This window comes from Pleurodeles waltl, chromosome 2_2 (assembly GCF_031143425.1).
Source record: "Pleurodeles waltl isolate 20211129_DDA chromosome 2_2, aPleWal1.hap1.20221129, whole genome shotgun sequence".
Lineage (NCBI taxonomy): Eukaryota > Metazoa > Chordata > Amphibia > Caudata > Salamandridae > Pleurodeles > Pleurodeles waltl.
The window spans coordinates 441,547,316-441,564,026 of record NC_090439.1 but is presented as its reverse complement, the minus strand read 5'-3'; positions in this window follow the sequence as shown (position 1 = coordinate 441,564,026).

Sequence of the window (16,711 nt, the reverse complement as noted above, 5' to 3'; positions counted from 1 at the left end):
GAGGTGGGGCAGGTTTAGCATGCGAAGCCGGAACAATAAAGTAAATAAACTTAACTGCCTCTCCGAGATCCACCGCTCCTGCTGCCTCGCATCTTCTTTCCTCCCCAACCAATCTCAACGCTTCTCTCATGCTAATACACAGCATGAAAGAATTGCCACGATTGGACTGAGTGGACACAAATGCTGCTCAGGGAGGAAGTGGGGCACTGTGCTGGGTCTCCATCTGGCTGTAAAATACAGTCAGGTGGAGTGTTTCTAAGTGCGCACACTTAGAAGGACACCATTACTCCTCCTCCACTTATTGACATGGAGGCTGGCCCCGCTCTGCGAAATTAGAAAAATAAAGGGAAAATAAAATACTTTTGTTATCCCTTTTTTCTGCTTTCAGAGGCGGACGACACACCTCTGCCATAGCGAAAGGGCCGCCCCTGCCCACACTGATATTTGTTTCAAGAGCACAAAGCATTCCTGACTGTCTACACTGGTGAGAGAGCTCCATAGCAATAAAAAATGAAAAGTGACATAATACAAATAAAGATAATCTTAAATACGAACGGATCACATAAAAAGCCAAAAGTTAGTTGGTAATGCATATAGATTAATCCAGTACTGCCAATTATTGAATAAAAATAACCACAATATTTCAAGGGATGTTTGGAATTTTTTGCAGTTTTTCTAAATTGTATTTCACAGTTATAAAAAAGTGATGTATTAGTTGTGAAGAATGTGTGTACCTCACAAGAATTAAATCGGCAAAATTCCATCACCTGGGAACCAAGTACTGTGTTGTAGCACTCTACTTTCTCAGTATAATGAAACAAAGCAGCCCAAGGCCTTCTCAAGGGAGATAATATGGGCTAGTATGCCGTCTGGAGGCATTCAACTACAACACCCAATAAATCATTGTCTAACCAGTGCTCTCACTTATAATAAGGAAAAGTAATAAATGTTGTCCATTATTTGCAATTATGTACAAATTGCCAGATGGAAATGCTGAAGGTGAAACCCTACCAAGAGTTTACACACTGAGCGAGTACAGAGTTCTGAACCACAATACCCCATGTGTACTAGACAAAATAAAAGATGATCCCATTATCAAAAATTAGGCCTAATTTTTTTGTCACATCTTCACCACATTAATAACAGCATGGTACCAATGTAAGACTGTTACACTTCTATGCTTTGTACCATTGTATGTCGACATTCACAAGGGCATGTAGCGCCTCACTGTTAACCTTGTAATTACCAATAAAGCATTTCAAAGCACTTCAGTGACCTTTATTAAATCATGTAATGTTTGATTATTAACTGTCAATAAAGCCTTTGGCTTTTTCTTGACCTTGATAAAGATATATCACATTTTTATTAACAAATGTGTTTAAATGTCATAATTTCTATATAAACTATATTTGTGTTATTCTTCTACATTACTCATACTGCAAGTGCAGCCTTAGTACAAACAGACAGGTGCCCGGGCACTCCAGGTCTGCTATTGCTTCAGGTGTGCTTGTTTAACCAAGTAAAAGCTCTCAGAGGATGATCCACATAACAAAAGAGGTGGCTTAAGGTGAGAAACACAAGCAACACTGTGTGGGTTCCTTTGGGGTCTGCAGTGCTGCTTGAAGCCCTCAGAGCACTTTGCCCTACACTGGTGCACCACAAAGAAAAAATGTGCAAATGTGGAATCCATCTAGTTTTCAGGTTCCATTTTGTGACACTTAGGCCCATATTTATACTCTGTTTGCGCTGGATTTGCGTCATTTTTTTTAATGCAAATTTGGCCCAAACTTAACTCCATATTTATACTTTGGCGCTAGACGGGTCTTTGAGTTTGAGTCATTTTTTGTATGTGAAAACCTACCTTGCGCTAATGACATGCAAGGTAAGCGTTCCCGTGCAAAAAATGACTGTAAAGCATAAAAAAATGACTCTGGCGTCAAAATGACGCACAGGAGGAGGTGAGCCTTAAAACAAGGCGCCCAGCCGGATTTGCGCCATTTTTTAACGCCTGGGTCAGATCAGGCATTATGGGACCTGTGGGTTCATTTCCATGGTCTCTGACCATGGAAGTAGTCCACAGGTGCCCTTCCCTGCACTCAGGGACACCCCATACCACCCTTGCCCACCCCTGGAGGACACCTATGGATGGGGGGACCATCCATGGTGAGTGCAGGTAAGTGCAGGTAAGTATATTATTTTTTTATTAAGTGGCATAGGGGGCCTAACTTGGGCCCCCTACATGCCACTGTGCCCAATGGACATGCCCAGGGGACAGAAGTCCCCTGGGCATGGCCATTGGGCAGGGGGGCATGACTCCTGTCTTTGCTAAGGACATCATTTCTATGTGGGTTGTGCGTCAAAAAAAGGAGCAAGTCAGGTTAGAGCCAATATTTTTTACTCTAACCTGACTTGCACCATTCTTTGGCGTACAACCCCCAATCTTCCCTTCGCCCCGCTGCCTGGTTACTGTCATTTATTTTGACGCTAACCAGGCCGCAGCGCCGGCTATCGTCATTCCATAAATAAGGCACCCGGCTGGCACGTTGGAATGGCGTTAGCCGGCGGTAAACTTTTTGACGCAAATCTGCGCTAGCGCTGATTTGTGTCACAAAGTATAAATATGGGCCTTAATATGAGATTGCAGAATGCCTAACAGCCTCTTAGCCTGTGATGAACCTACAGTATACTATTAGCCGATTTATTAAGTCAGTGTCCATACATAGTTGAGTGTTTAACGTTGATAAATAAATCAGGCATTGAAAGCATTGCTGCCTTGGAGGCTCAGTCAAACAACCAGGTCTTGAGTCTCCTGAATTACAGAAAAGTGGGTAAGTTCCATATGTAAAGGGGACCTGTGTTCCAGGAATTTGCCACGAGGTGGAAGGAGCATTCTCAACTATTGGTTCAGTGAATGCAAAATGGAGCACAAGTGTTGGGGGGTTGGGGGAAGTGCAGGCGGTGGTTGATATATGCAGGTCCTTGATTGTGAAGGGTTTTGTAGGTGTGGATCAGCATCTTAAATTAATATCTCTTCTGAATGGGGAGCCAGTGGAGCTTCTTGAGGTGGGGGTGGCGTGGTTCTGCTTGAGGTGGGGGTGGTGTGGTTCTGCTTGTGGAGGTCGAGGATGAGCCTGGCTGCTGAATTCTGTATGGTCTGTAGGCTCGTCAAGAGGTTTGTGGTGATTCCTATGAAGAGAGCTTTGCCATAGTCCAGCCAGCTGGTGTGGTGTCATTCCTGAAGATAAGCACATCCGTTTTGTCTGTTTGTCTGTGTTAAGTTTTAGGCAGTTGTTTTTCATTCAGCCAGCGATGCCCACTATACACCTGTGGAAGTAGGAATTCATAATGGACGGGTCTTCTGATAGTGAGAGGATGAACTGAGTGTCATTTCAGTAGGCTATAGTGTTCATTCCTTGGGTTCTAACAATGTTGGCCAAGGGGTTCATGTAGATGTTGAATAGTGTAAGGCTGAGGGGGGAGCCTTGAGGGATGCTCAAAATTATGTTTTTGGGTTCCACAGTAAATGGTGGATTCTCTGTTTTTTTCCAGTAAGGGAGGAGGTAATCCATTTGAGGGAGTCTCCTTAGACTCCAATGTGATGAAGCGTATTGTGGTGCCCCCCTGGGGGGAAGATCTGCCTTTTTTTAGGCCCATCTGCAGAATTTACTTTGGCACCAGGATTCTTGGTCGGTGTGTGTTTTGTGTGACGGGGTTGCCTCTTTGGCCTATCTGCCTCCAAGGGGGCGGAATCAACTTAGGCACCAAGGAAACCTTCTAAATGCTTGGTGGCGGGTGTTGTCAACTAGTGAAGTATTTGCATTTGTGATTATAACAGTTTTTTTCTCCTTTTTGTACTAGTTCAAAGCTTTTGCTTCCTTTGCTGTGGCTCCTTGCGGTTTTGGCAGTGGTTGACCGGCGGTTTGCATAGTTGCATGTTTTAGGTCAGTAAAAACAATTTACTCCAAAGGAGTATTGTTGCCATGCATGGATGACATGTTTGTGGTGGTGTACTAAACAGAAGATTGTATGTGAAATTGTCCTTAGATTTGTGCACATTGATATTTGTATTGTCCTATTTCTAATTTGCTTTTATTTTTTATTTTTAGTGGGATATCATTGGTGATTGCTGTGTCTGTGCAGAGTAGTTACTGGCGAGTCTAGCTTTTTCAGGCAAGTGAGTAGTATAGTTTTTGAGTACATTACTCTTTGTGATAAAGTCACACTGTTTATTACTTATTTTAGACAGTGCTGGTTGTTGTTGGCCCATTTGTCAAGTTACACTTTTTAGAAAGGATCATGCCCAGCCGCAGAGTGACCGCTCAGCAGGCTGTTGGCATGCTTTTTGAGTCATCTTCTGACCATGATTATGATATTGACTCTCCATCTGAGGCAGAGGAGGAAGTGAGAGATTCTGGCAGTGAGTTTTCTGTCAGAGAGGAATCTTCTAGCCACTCTCAGTGCAGATGAAGGGCCTGTTTTAGAGGAGGACACTGATGTACCAATAGTGCAGCAGCCTAAAGGTTTCCCATTGGAAGATCAGATCTCTGGGTTTCCCCAAACATGGAGCACCCACAGTTGCCTGCCTTAACTGGTCTCCCAGGCTATAGAGTGAATACAGAAAACTGTTGGCCTGTCAATTTCTTTGAGTTGTTTATGGACGATGAATTTTGGGAAGAGATCGTTGAGAAGACTAATTTGGATGCAGAGCAGTATTTGAGGGTCAATGCTGCCAGACTTAGGCCTCAGTCTAGAGCTACCCTGTGGATTCCCCAAAATCTGGAAGAGTTGAAAAAGGTCCTGGGTTTGACTTTTTTTGATGGAGTTGATAAGGAAGCCGTCACTGACTTCTTATTGGTCTACTAGTCCCTTGATGGCAACATCTATATTTCCTGCAACCATGACTCGTAATCGGTATTTGCTTCTTCCTTGGATGCTGCATTTTGTTAACAATGCTTTAGCCTTGCCATGAGATCACCCTGATTGTGACTGTATTTTTAAGATTAGGCCTGTCCTTGATCATTTTGTAGATTGTTTTTCAGAAGTCTATCTTCCAGTGAAAGAAATATCTGTAGATGAGTCTTTGGTCCTGTTCAAGGGTGTTTTGTATTTAAGCAGTACATTCCCAGCAAGAGGGCAAGGTATGGAATTAAGATGTACATGCTGTCTGATAGTAGTACAGGATATATGTATAATTTCCAGGTCTACACTGGTAGAATTTCCAGTATTGACCCCCTTGGTTGTCTGCCCACTTTCGGAGTTAGTGAGAAAATTGTGTGGGAACTTGGTAGATGATTGTTTAACAGATAACTGTACAACCATTTGTACGTAGATAACTTCTACACTGGAGTGCAGCTGTTCAAGGAATTGTTCAGGGTCGACACTGCTACTTGTGGCACAATCCATTCTTACCGCAAAGGCTAACCAAGGGAGATTGTCGGTAAAAGACGTAAGAGGGGACAGTGCAGTGCCATGCGTAACAATGAGCTGTCAGCTCTGAAATTTGCAGACAGGAGGGATGTGTACATGCTAACTTCCATCCATCATGAGAGTACTTCCCATGTGACTGTTTGGGGTCAAGTTGCGGAAGTGCACAAACCTGCATGCATTTTGGACTGCAATAAGCACATGGGTGGTGTTGATAGAGTAGATCAGAGGTTGGAACCTTACACTGCTCTTCGTAAGTTTTACGTGTGGTATAAAAAGTTGGCCATCCATTTGCTTCATTTCATAACTTTTAAAACTTTTATTGTGTTCAAGAATTATTCCCCTGAGTCAAGGATGACATTTGTTAAGTATCAGGAGTCCAGAATAGAGAGCCTTATTGCGGTGGAACAGGCAAGAGTTCCTAGAGTGTAGGAGGCTGGCCTGGTTTGTAGTGGGTACCTTGGGTACTTACACCTTATACCAGGTCCAGTTATCCCTTATTAGTGAAGTAGTAGTGTTCTAGCAGCTTAGGCTGATAGAGGTAGCTATAGCAGAGCAGCTTAGGCTGAACTAGGAGACATGCAAAGCTCATGCACTACAATTTATAGTTACACAGTACTTATACACAAGTAAAGACAATACTCACTGTTACCAAAAATAAAGGTATTAGTATTATACACAATATATAAACTAGACACCAAAATTAGACAAGTAAATAGTAATAGAACAATGCAAACAGTAGGAAATCCTATAGAATGCAATGGGAGAAATTAGGTCTAAGGGCAACAAAAACCATATACTAAGAAAGTGGAATTTGAATCAGGAATTCACCCTTAGACAAGTGTAGCGTGTGCAGAATTGCTGGGAGAGTAAGAATACAGTAAAGGTAAGTAAATTACCCCACCACAGAGCCCAGAAAAGCAGGAGTAAAGTACTACAAGTTTCCTTAGGACATACTACACCTCATTTTTGGGATTTTGCAGCAGCCAACCAAGTCTGCAAAGAACAACTGCTGGATTATTGGACCTGAATACCTGCAAAGGAAGGGGACCAAGTCCAGAAGATGAAAGAAGTTCCAAGAAGGACAGGAGCCCATGCCAATCCAGAAGAGGGTGCAAAATAAGTGTCCCTGGTTAGTCGAAGACTGCAGGAATGCATCCTAAGAAGATGCCAGTGGGTTCCTGCATGATGCAAAAGATGTCCCACGCCGTGAACATCGTTGCAGATGAGAAGCCTTGGCTACGACAAAAGCGCATTTTGAATCAAAATGGCGCTGGATGGACAAAGGGGAGACCTGGGGGCCTCAACTCTGTGTGAGGAGGAAGAGGGAGCTCTCAACACTTCAGAGAGCCCTCAGGATGACAGCCAGCACCCCACGAGTCACAGGATCTGGGTTCAGAGGAGGTGCAAAGCGTGGTTGTTGCAGCACAACAAAAGAAGTTCCCACACCGCCGGAGAACAATTCAGTGAGTTGAACATTGCAGAATAGAGTGAGTGCTGGGGACCTGGGCCAGGCTGTGCATGAAGGGATTTTGCAAACAATGCACAGAGGCCTCAGGAGGCAAAGAAGACACAGTACATGGGGGTACCATCACTCTCAGGGAAGGCAAAGTCTTACCTCCTCCAAATTGCGTCAGCAGGACCTCAGAACAGTCTATGTTGATGATGTCCACCCTCTGTGTCCTTAGGAGCATGCTCGTCATTGTGAGACGAGTCCCAGGGTACCAGTCGTCATCTTGGAAGGTGCCTGCTCGGAGCAGGGGAATAACTCTGTCACTCCACTGGAGATCTCTTCAGTTCTTCTGGTGCAGGATGAAGACAGGGAGTCCCCAGAGCATGCACACTGTGGAAACTGTTGCAGCTGCTGACTTGGAGCTGAGGTTGCTGAAGAAAAGTGGCTCTTGTAGACACTTTGTTGCAGTTACAGCGTTTCTTGGAGCAGGCTGCGGTTGATCTGAGGTCAGAAGAGTCTGAAGTTGTTGCAGAGGATCCGTGAAGGAAACTTGCAATTAGAATCTGAAGAGAACCCACAAGAGAGAAGCTAAATAGCCCTAACAGGGGGATTGGCTACCTTATCAGGTATGGACCTATCAGGAGGGGTCTCTGACATCACCTGCTGGCACTGGCCACTCAGAGCCCTCCAGAGTGCCCCCACACCTTGTAAAGCAAGATGGCTGAAGTTTGAGACACACTGGAGGAGCTCTGGGCACCACCCCTGGGGTGGTGATAGACTTGGGAGTGGTCACTCCCCTTTCCATTGTCCAGTTCCTCACCAAAGCAGAGGACAAGGGGCCCCTGAACCGGTTTAGACTGGTTTATTCAAGGAGGGTACCATCTGTGCCCTTAGAAGCATTTCCAGAGGGTGGGGAAGGCTACCCCTCCCCAGCTTGTAACACCTATTTCCAAAGGGAGAGGGTGTCCCTGTAGGGACCCTGCTCTCAGAGGAAATGCTTTGTTCTGCCTTCCTGGGACTGGGCTGCCCAGACCCCGGGAGGGCAGAACCCTGTCTGTGAGGTGGCAGCAGCTGTAGCTGCAGTGCAAGCCTTAGAGAGCTGGTTTGGCAGTACTGGGGGTCCATGGTCGAGCCCCTAGGATGCATGTAATTGGCTCCCCAATACCAGATTTGGAATGGGGAGACAATTCCATGATCTTAGACATGTTACATGGCCATATTCGGAGTTACCATTGTGAAGCTACATATAGGTATTGACCTATATGTAGTGCATACGTGTTATGGCGTCCCCTCACTCACAAAGTCTGGTGAAATGGCCCTGAATTATGTGGGTTCACCTTTGCTAGTGAAAGGGTGCCCTCACACTTAGTAACTTTGCACCTAACCTTCAGCAAGTGAAGGTTGGACATATAGGTGACTTATAAATAATTTGAGTGCAGTGAAAATGGCTGTGAAATAGTGTGTGCACTATTTCTCTCAGGCTGCAGTGGCATTCCTGTGTAAGGGTTTGTCTGAGCTCCCTATGGGTGGCAAAAGAAAGGCTGCAGCCCATATGGATCTCCTGGAACCCCAATGTCCTGGTTACCTAGGTACCATATACTAGGGACTTATAAGGGGGGGTCCAGTATGCCAATAGACATTGGTAAATGAAGTCACTGGCCTACAGTGACAAATTAAAAGCAGAGAGAGCATAAGCACTGAGGTTCTGGCTAGCAGAGCCTCAGTGACACAGTTAGGCACTACACAGGCTTACATATTAGGCCACAAACTATGAGCACTGGGGTCCTGGCTAGCAGGATCCCAGTGAGACAGGCAAAACACACTGACATATAGGTTTTCATCTATGAGCAATGGGGTCCTGGCTAGCAGGATCCCAGTGACACAGTAAAAACACACTGAACACACTCACAAACAGGCCAAAAGCGGAGGTAACCATGCTTGAAAGAGGCTACTTTCCTACATAGAGTAGCAGTGGCGGAGGATGTTGCTACATTAAAAGATGGCCACTTTCCTGATAACATTCCTCCCACTCCCCAAAAAGACTTGCCCAGCAAGAAATGTCGAGTCTGTGCCCAAAGAGGTATCTGGAGGGAGACCTGGACGTACTGCCCGGACTGTCCTCCAAAGCCTGGGCTGTGTGTGACTGGCTGTTTCAGGAGTTACCACACACAGAAGAACTGCTGGGAGCCACTGTGAGCGTAAACTGCCTGTTTTATATTTTCATATGTTCAGTTTCATGGTTGGCATTACTATCATGTATTCAGTTAGAGCTTTTGTGTTTGTAGTTTTGTACTTATTTAGAATTAGTTAGTGGTTTATTTTTCTTTTTTAAAGTGATGGCTGTGTGCATGTAATGGCGCTTGGCTGGCGATGTGCGTGGATTGGTGCTTGGCTAGGCTGTGTGCGTGAAGTGGAAGTTGGCTGACGGTGTAAATAGTGACTTGCTGTCGGCACTGAAACACATTGCAAGCCAAACACCAGTTCACACACTCTCATCAGCTGGTGTGATTGCGCTATCAGGCATGTGGGCGTATGAAAGTGATGGGCCTTGAATGGCACTGTCTGTTGATGCTAGTGTTCTAATGTGCTGGTCCTGTGGCTGGTGGTGTGAAAGGTCTTGTGCATGTCATGTATGAAAGGTGTGTGAATGGACTGTAAAGTGGTTGGTGCATTGACGTGGTGTTGGACTTTTTCCCTTTTGCAGGGTCAGCCCCAATCTTTTTGCCTCCTGCCTCCTATTTTTTCTGACCTGTTTTAGTTGGCTTTAGGACTCTGGGCACTTTATCACTGCTAACCAGTGGTAAAGTGCATATGCTCTCTGTGTAAATTGTACTGTAGATTGGCTTATCCATGATTGGCACATTTGATTTACTAGTAAGTCCCTAGTACAGTGCGCTAGAGGTGCCCAGGGCCTGTAAATCAAATGCTACTCGTGGGCCTGCAGCACTGTTTGTGCCACCCACATTAGTAGCTCTGTAAACATGGCTTAGACCTGCCTGCAGTGTCTGTGAGTGCAGCTTTAAATGTCCAACTCGACTTGGCAAGTGTAATTGCCAGGCCTAAACCTTCCCTTTTTATACATGTAAGGCACCCCTACGGTAGGCCCTAAGTAGCCCCAGGGGCAGGGTTCAGTTTACGTTTAAGGTGGGACAAGTACTTATGTGCTTTAGATGTCCTAACAGGGAAATACTGCCAAATTTGGTTTTCACTGTTGCAAGGCTTATCTTTCTCATAGCTTAACATGGGAGCTGCCTTTAAATATTATTAAAGCACAGATTCGCTTCGGGAGCATATAGCCATGTGGAGTTTGGGGTCTCTGAACTCACAATTTAAAAATACATCTTTTAGTGAAGTTGGTTTTTAGATTATCTGTTTGAAAATGCCACTTTTAGAAAGTAGGCATTTTCTTGCTTAAACCATTCTGTGACTCTGCTTGTTTGTGGATTCCCTGTCTGAGTCAGTTTGACAGTTGGGCTGTTTGCACCTCTCTCTAGACAGTGACACAAAGCGAGCTAGGGTGTAGCCTGCATATCCTGATGAGCCATCTGTGCTACAAGGGAGGGGAGGAGTGGTCACTTACATCTGAAAGGGCTGTGCCTGCCCTCACACAAAGCAGTCTTCAACCCCTGGTGTGTGTCTGGGGCCTGGCCTGGGCAAGGCAGGATCTTACAAACGAAAGAGACTTTCCTTTGAAGTAGGCCTACTTCAAAGGCAGAAAGGGGTATGAGAAGAGCCCCCAAAACCCCTGAAAATTAGATCACTTCTGGAATCAAGAGGAACCTCTGCTAAGGAGAAGTGCTGAAGAGCTGAGTGGAATTGCTGTCCCTGTCTGTGACTGTGCTTCGTTGGACTAGCCTGCAGTTGCTGCTTCTGCCTGTGAAAGGGGACAAAGACTGTACTTTGTTGTGCATTCCTGCTTGAGAAGAATCTTCAAGGGCTTGAACTGAGCTTGCCTTCTGTTGTTGAAGTCTCAGGGCCATCAAAGACTTCGCCTGCCAGTACCTGGACTCTCTGATGAGACTCCTGCCTTCCCAAGTGGTGTCCTATCCAGTTACTGGGCCCTTGAAAGGTGGAGCTGGGAGACAAAGACTGAAAATCCATGCACAGACCGACATGCAGGGAAAGTTTTGACACTCCTTCTATGACGCAATTGATAAATGATGCGCCACTGGCTTCAAAGCTGAAATCAACGCTCCACCTGCATGGCGGCTGGAAGACTGATGCAACACAGCTGCAGAAACGACGAGCAACACCCTTTAACGGAGGATGATAAAGATGTAAACCTCACGCTGCCCGGTTTTGTGATATTGTGCAACCGTATTTTCAACGCAAAGTCACTGGGTGTGGAAAAACAACGCAAAGCCTGCCCAGACCCCAGGTGCCTGTCCAGATCGACACATCGCTCTCTTGTGGGAGAGAAGAAACGATGCACCCAGACCCGACCAAATGAAGAACAATGCATTGTCTTGATTGCGAGTGAGAAATCCATGCATCGTTGCCCTTTTCTGCTGCACACTCGCCCCGTGTGGTGTTATTTTGACGCTTCCCAGGTAGTTTTGTAAACTAACAATGTTCTTACTGTTTTCTAAAGCATTTAAGACTCTTAGGCCCTCATTATGACATTGGCGATAAATCCCACTTACCACCACGCTGACTGCAGCCAACATACCGCCGCTGCAGTGGATATCCGCTAACCATATTATGACACATATACACCAACTCGTCACTATTCAGACACACACACAAATCTGCCAGCCCAAAGGTCAGTGATAAACTGGCTGTATCAAAACACACCGTTACACCAACAGAACAACGGCCACAGTATTATGACCCACGAATCACAACGCCGGACATTCAGTGGCGGTAAACCATTGGCGGCATATCCCGCCGTGCTCACAATACACACACACAAACAAAAGAGCACCACATTGGACAATTTAAATAACACACACCTCACACTCATACACACCACACCCACACCACTATAAAATACACACACACATGACCCACAACCCCTTACGACAAGAAATAATTGCCAGCAGAGAGAGACAGCAAGAGCACCCACACAACCAGAGCCACATACCACCAGCACCTTATGGGCAGGTGCAGCAGTTATCCATTGCTGGGAAGATGGAGTTATGGCAGAGAATCGTGGACAGGGTCAACGCCGTGGGACAGCACCCCAAAACAAGGGATGACATCAGGAAGAGGTGGTACGACCCACTGGGAAGGTACGTTCCTTTGCAGAAAGACACCCACTAGCTGTACAGAGGACTGGCGGTGGACCCTCACCTCCTTCCCCACAACTAACAACATGGGAGGAGCAAGTCTTGGCAATCATGCATCCTGAGGGCATGTCAGGAGTAGCAGGAGGACTGGACTCTGATAAGTCAACTCCTAACTACATTCACCCCCCTACCTGCATGCCATCACATACTCCCACCCTCACTCCCATCACTCCACCACTACCCACACACCCCACCATCACAACCCACTCATCTCAATGGCAAGCCCTGCAAGCCATACCAATGCATGGACACCACTCACAGACCTGCATGGACACCTATCCTTACAGCATGCACACTAGAGACAATCAGCTAGCCGACAATATAACAACTCACACAAGGCAAAGCTGCTGGGGCAATAACAACCATAGAGGACAACACACCAATGCACAATATGTCACACACAGAAACAATAACACTGCATTTACATCCCTACAGGTACCCCACCCAATGTCACCAGAGAAGAGGTGCCAGCAACATCCAGTCCCCCCCAGAAGAGGCCCACAGTGATGACAGCAGCTCTGGTCGCCTGGATCTGGATGACCAACCTGTCCCATCAGGGACCTCCGGACAGAAGGTAACCCAGCCACAGTCTCACACCACCACAGAGCCTCCCCCCTCAGGAAACACCACCACAGTACTCACCCAGTGGGCCCATACCTCTATCCCTAGGACATGTCAATCAGCAGTGTGTCCAACACTACAGGGACCCCAGGGCACATCACAAACCCAAGACGATCAGGGACCTGGGGTAAGTGGCAGTGAGCACATGGTTCAGGGGACAGAGGCATAGGACAAAAGGGAAGCTGGGAGGACTGCTCTGTTCCAGGGGGAGGACAGGCCCAGGGAACTGACTCTCCAGGAGGCACTCACCAAGATCATGGGAGCCTACCAAACATTCCCAGGATACGCTGAGCCAGATCCTGGACAAGATGCAGGAGAACATGCGCTTCAGGAGGCACAGTACCTGGGGATCAGGGAGGACTTGAAGTCCATTAACACCACCCTGGTCTCCATTCAAGGGTGCTGGCAGACATGGCTAACAGTATGAGGGAGGCAGTGGCACAACAGCGGGCCCCTGACACTAGCCAGACTACTGAACAGCCCTCCACCTCCTCTGCCACTAGTGGACAGGAGGCCTCACCACCGGACCAACAGGCCACCAGTACTCCTCCCCCTGCAGAAAGAGAACTACCCCGCAAACGTTCCCTTCGATCCAGGCAGAAGCCAGAGACTATTGCCAAGACCCCCACCAGGATATGACTCTCCTGATTGTCACCCTTGAGTTCCACTCTGTCCCCCTGTCCACCTTGAACTGGCATTGTTCCCTTCCTATGCCCCCTTGGACATTGCACCTGTGCTACAAATAGACTGGAGTCTAACCTGGACTTTCCTCCATCATCCCCCAAGCCCATTGCACTTCCCCCTTTTTGTCAGAGCACTGCAATAAACACACTTTGAAAAAATACAAGTATGGAGTATGTCAAATGATTTAAAAATGTATTTGTCTAACAAGGTTCAAACATTGCAAATTAACTGTACAGTATTGTTTACATAGGAAAGACCTGTAGTTGGCTGCACTGAACACACCAGGACCAATAGTGGGTTACCAACATCTGCAAAAAGATATGCCAATGGGTACAGTGATTGGGCATAGCAGTAGGAATTCAAAGCCTGCCTGTGGCAATGTCACACACTAAACTGTCAATGAAAAGCGAAATAACACTGTCTTACCTGTGTGTCATTGGAAGTATTGATGAATGACTGCACTTCTGTTGTCCTCATCCTCATCATCTACCTCCTCATCTTCACTGTCCACAGGGTCCACTGCTGCCACATGGCCACCCCCAGCCTCTTCCTCCTGCTGAAAAGGCACATGGCGTCGCAAGGCAAGGTCGTGCAACATACAGCATGCCACGATGATCTGGCAGACCTTCTTGGGTGAGTAGCACAGGGATCCACCTGTTAAATGGAGGCAATGAAACCTGGCCTTCAGGAGAACAAAGATCCTTTTTATTATCCTTCTGGTTCGCCCACGTCCCTCATTGTAACATTCTTCTGCCCTGACATTTCTCACAGGGGTCAGTAGCCATTATATGTTGGAGTAACCAGAGTCACCTGCAAATATCGAGGGATAACTGTTAGCCACACACTAACCCTTATGGCCCACACCATATCCATACACCAACATCCACTGGGTGGGAACCAGGTCTCACCTATTAGCCACACCCTGTGCCTCTGGAGTAGGCCCGTCACAATTGGGATGCTGCTATTCCTCCGGATAAAAGTATCATGCACCGAGCCTGGATACTTAGCATTGACTTGGGAGATGTACTGGTGCGCCAAACACACCATCTGCACATTCATAGAGTGATAATTTTTTTGATTTCTGAAAACCTGTTCATTTTGCAGGGGAAAGGGACAAATGCAATATGTGTCCCATCAATCACACCAATTACGTTGTGGATATGTCCCATTGCATAGAAGTCAGCCTTCTCTGTAGCCGAATCCTCCACCTGGGGGAAAACGATGCAGCTGCACATGTGTTTGATCAGGGCAGACAACACTCTGGTCAGCAATATTGAGGACATTGGCTGTGACATTCCTGCTGCCAAGCCCACTGTCACTTGGAAAGAACCAGTTGCCAGGAAATGGAGCACTGACCGCACTTGCACAAGAGGGGGTATCCCAGTGGGGTGACAGATAGCAGATATCAAGTCAGGCTCCAATTGGGCACACAGCTCTGTGAGTGTGGCCCTGTCAAGCCTATTGGTGAGGATAATGTGCCTGTCCTCCATTGTTGCCAAGTCCACAGGGGTCTGTACACGGGGGATGTCTCCATCTCCTTTTCATCCACAGTGGTTGCATTCTATGGGGCAAAAGAGTGAGCAGCGGGTCATTATCTGTACATTGTAACCACTACAGTTCAATGCATATTGTGATTCGTACAATATTATGGCGGCATATGTCCAGAATATGAAAATGTGAACTGTGACGCAGTTAGGAATAATGGCCTGCCCCCTCCACTGAAATCGTGTCCGCCTGTCCAGTATGGAGGGACAGGTAGAAGTGAGGTAATTCCGCTCACATTGTGCGCCGTTGCGGGAGGTGGTCGAGAACCGCTGTGCAACTCCTCATTGGTTATCATTGGGCCCTATGGGCTACAGTGGCCAATGGTGATGTATGCCGGCCAGACGGTACGTACCACCACGGACGTTGCTGCCATTTTCTATCTGTTCACTCACTTGTTAACTGACCTTCAACAGGAGAGGACCTACAATGCATGTGCTGCTGTGACCTATGTCTGGAACCTACCATGGCTTGTTTGACTGGGGAAAGAGCCCCTGCCTTCACCTTGGCAGAGTTGGAGCGACTGGTGGATGGGGCCTACCCCAGTACCGGCTGCTGTATGGGCCTCCAGAACAACAAGTGAGTACATTGTGAGCACAATGCATGGGGCATGAATGCATGGAGTGCTGTGTGTGCCGGCCTGGTGTGAGGGGGGGTGGATGTCCCCTGGGCAGCGTGCAGCATGTATGCAGGGCCATGTATGTGCTAATGGGGATATGGAGGGGCATGGTGGGCTGTGAGTGTAACAGGCAGGACGGTCTGACTAATAGCTTTACCTGTGTGTATTTTTCTGCAGGTCAGCCCCCATCAAAGGAAGGGTATATGGCGTGCCATCGCCAAGGATATGCGGACCCTGGGGGTCTATGGCAGGCAGAGCACCCACTGTCAGAAACTGTGGTAGGACTTGGACGCCGGGCATGGAATATGGTGGAGGCCCAGCTGGGGATGGCCTTCCAACAAGGAAGGGGGGCCCATCGCACCCTGACCCCCCTGATGGCCTACATACTGGCAGTGGCCTATCCGGAGCTGGATGGGCGCTTGGGGGCATCACAGCAGCAACAAGGAGGTGAGTACAGTGCCCTTCATTAAAACTTATGCTTGGTGGGGTGGTATCCAGGTGGGGGAGGTAGACCTGTGGGTGCCCCTAGGCCAGGCCTGACATTTCAAAGTAGGGCCCATGTTGGGCAGGGTTCTGATGTGATATTCCTCCACCCTAGCTAGGAGGCATCCACAACTGGGCATGGGTGTGTGGGTCTCAGGTATGCTGCAGTTGGCAGATTGTGTCCCGACCCATGGCCTGTTGACTAGCATTGTAACTGGTAGGTAGTGCATTGCCTAGTGCGTAGTGCTGCCCCCTGTGTGTGAGTGTGTTGTGTACGCCAACGGTGGTGTTGGTGCCGTCATTGACCAAGTGTATCCTTTATTTCTTCCTCCCCTTTTTGTTTTGGCATCCTGTTCTTATATGCATTAGCATCAACTGGCGGAGGAGCAGAGGCACTGGCGATAGAGGTAGCTGTATCCCACAGGACCCAGGAGGCCGAGTCCACTGACGGTGAGGGCACCAGTGGGACGGAGGGCAAAGGGAGCACCACAGCGGAGACTGGAGGGGACAGTTTGGACACGGATACCTCCTCCAATGGAAGCTCAGTGGTGGTGGCGGACACCTCTTTGCCCACCCCAGCTACAGGTACAGCCGCCT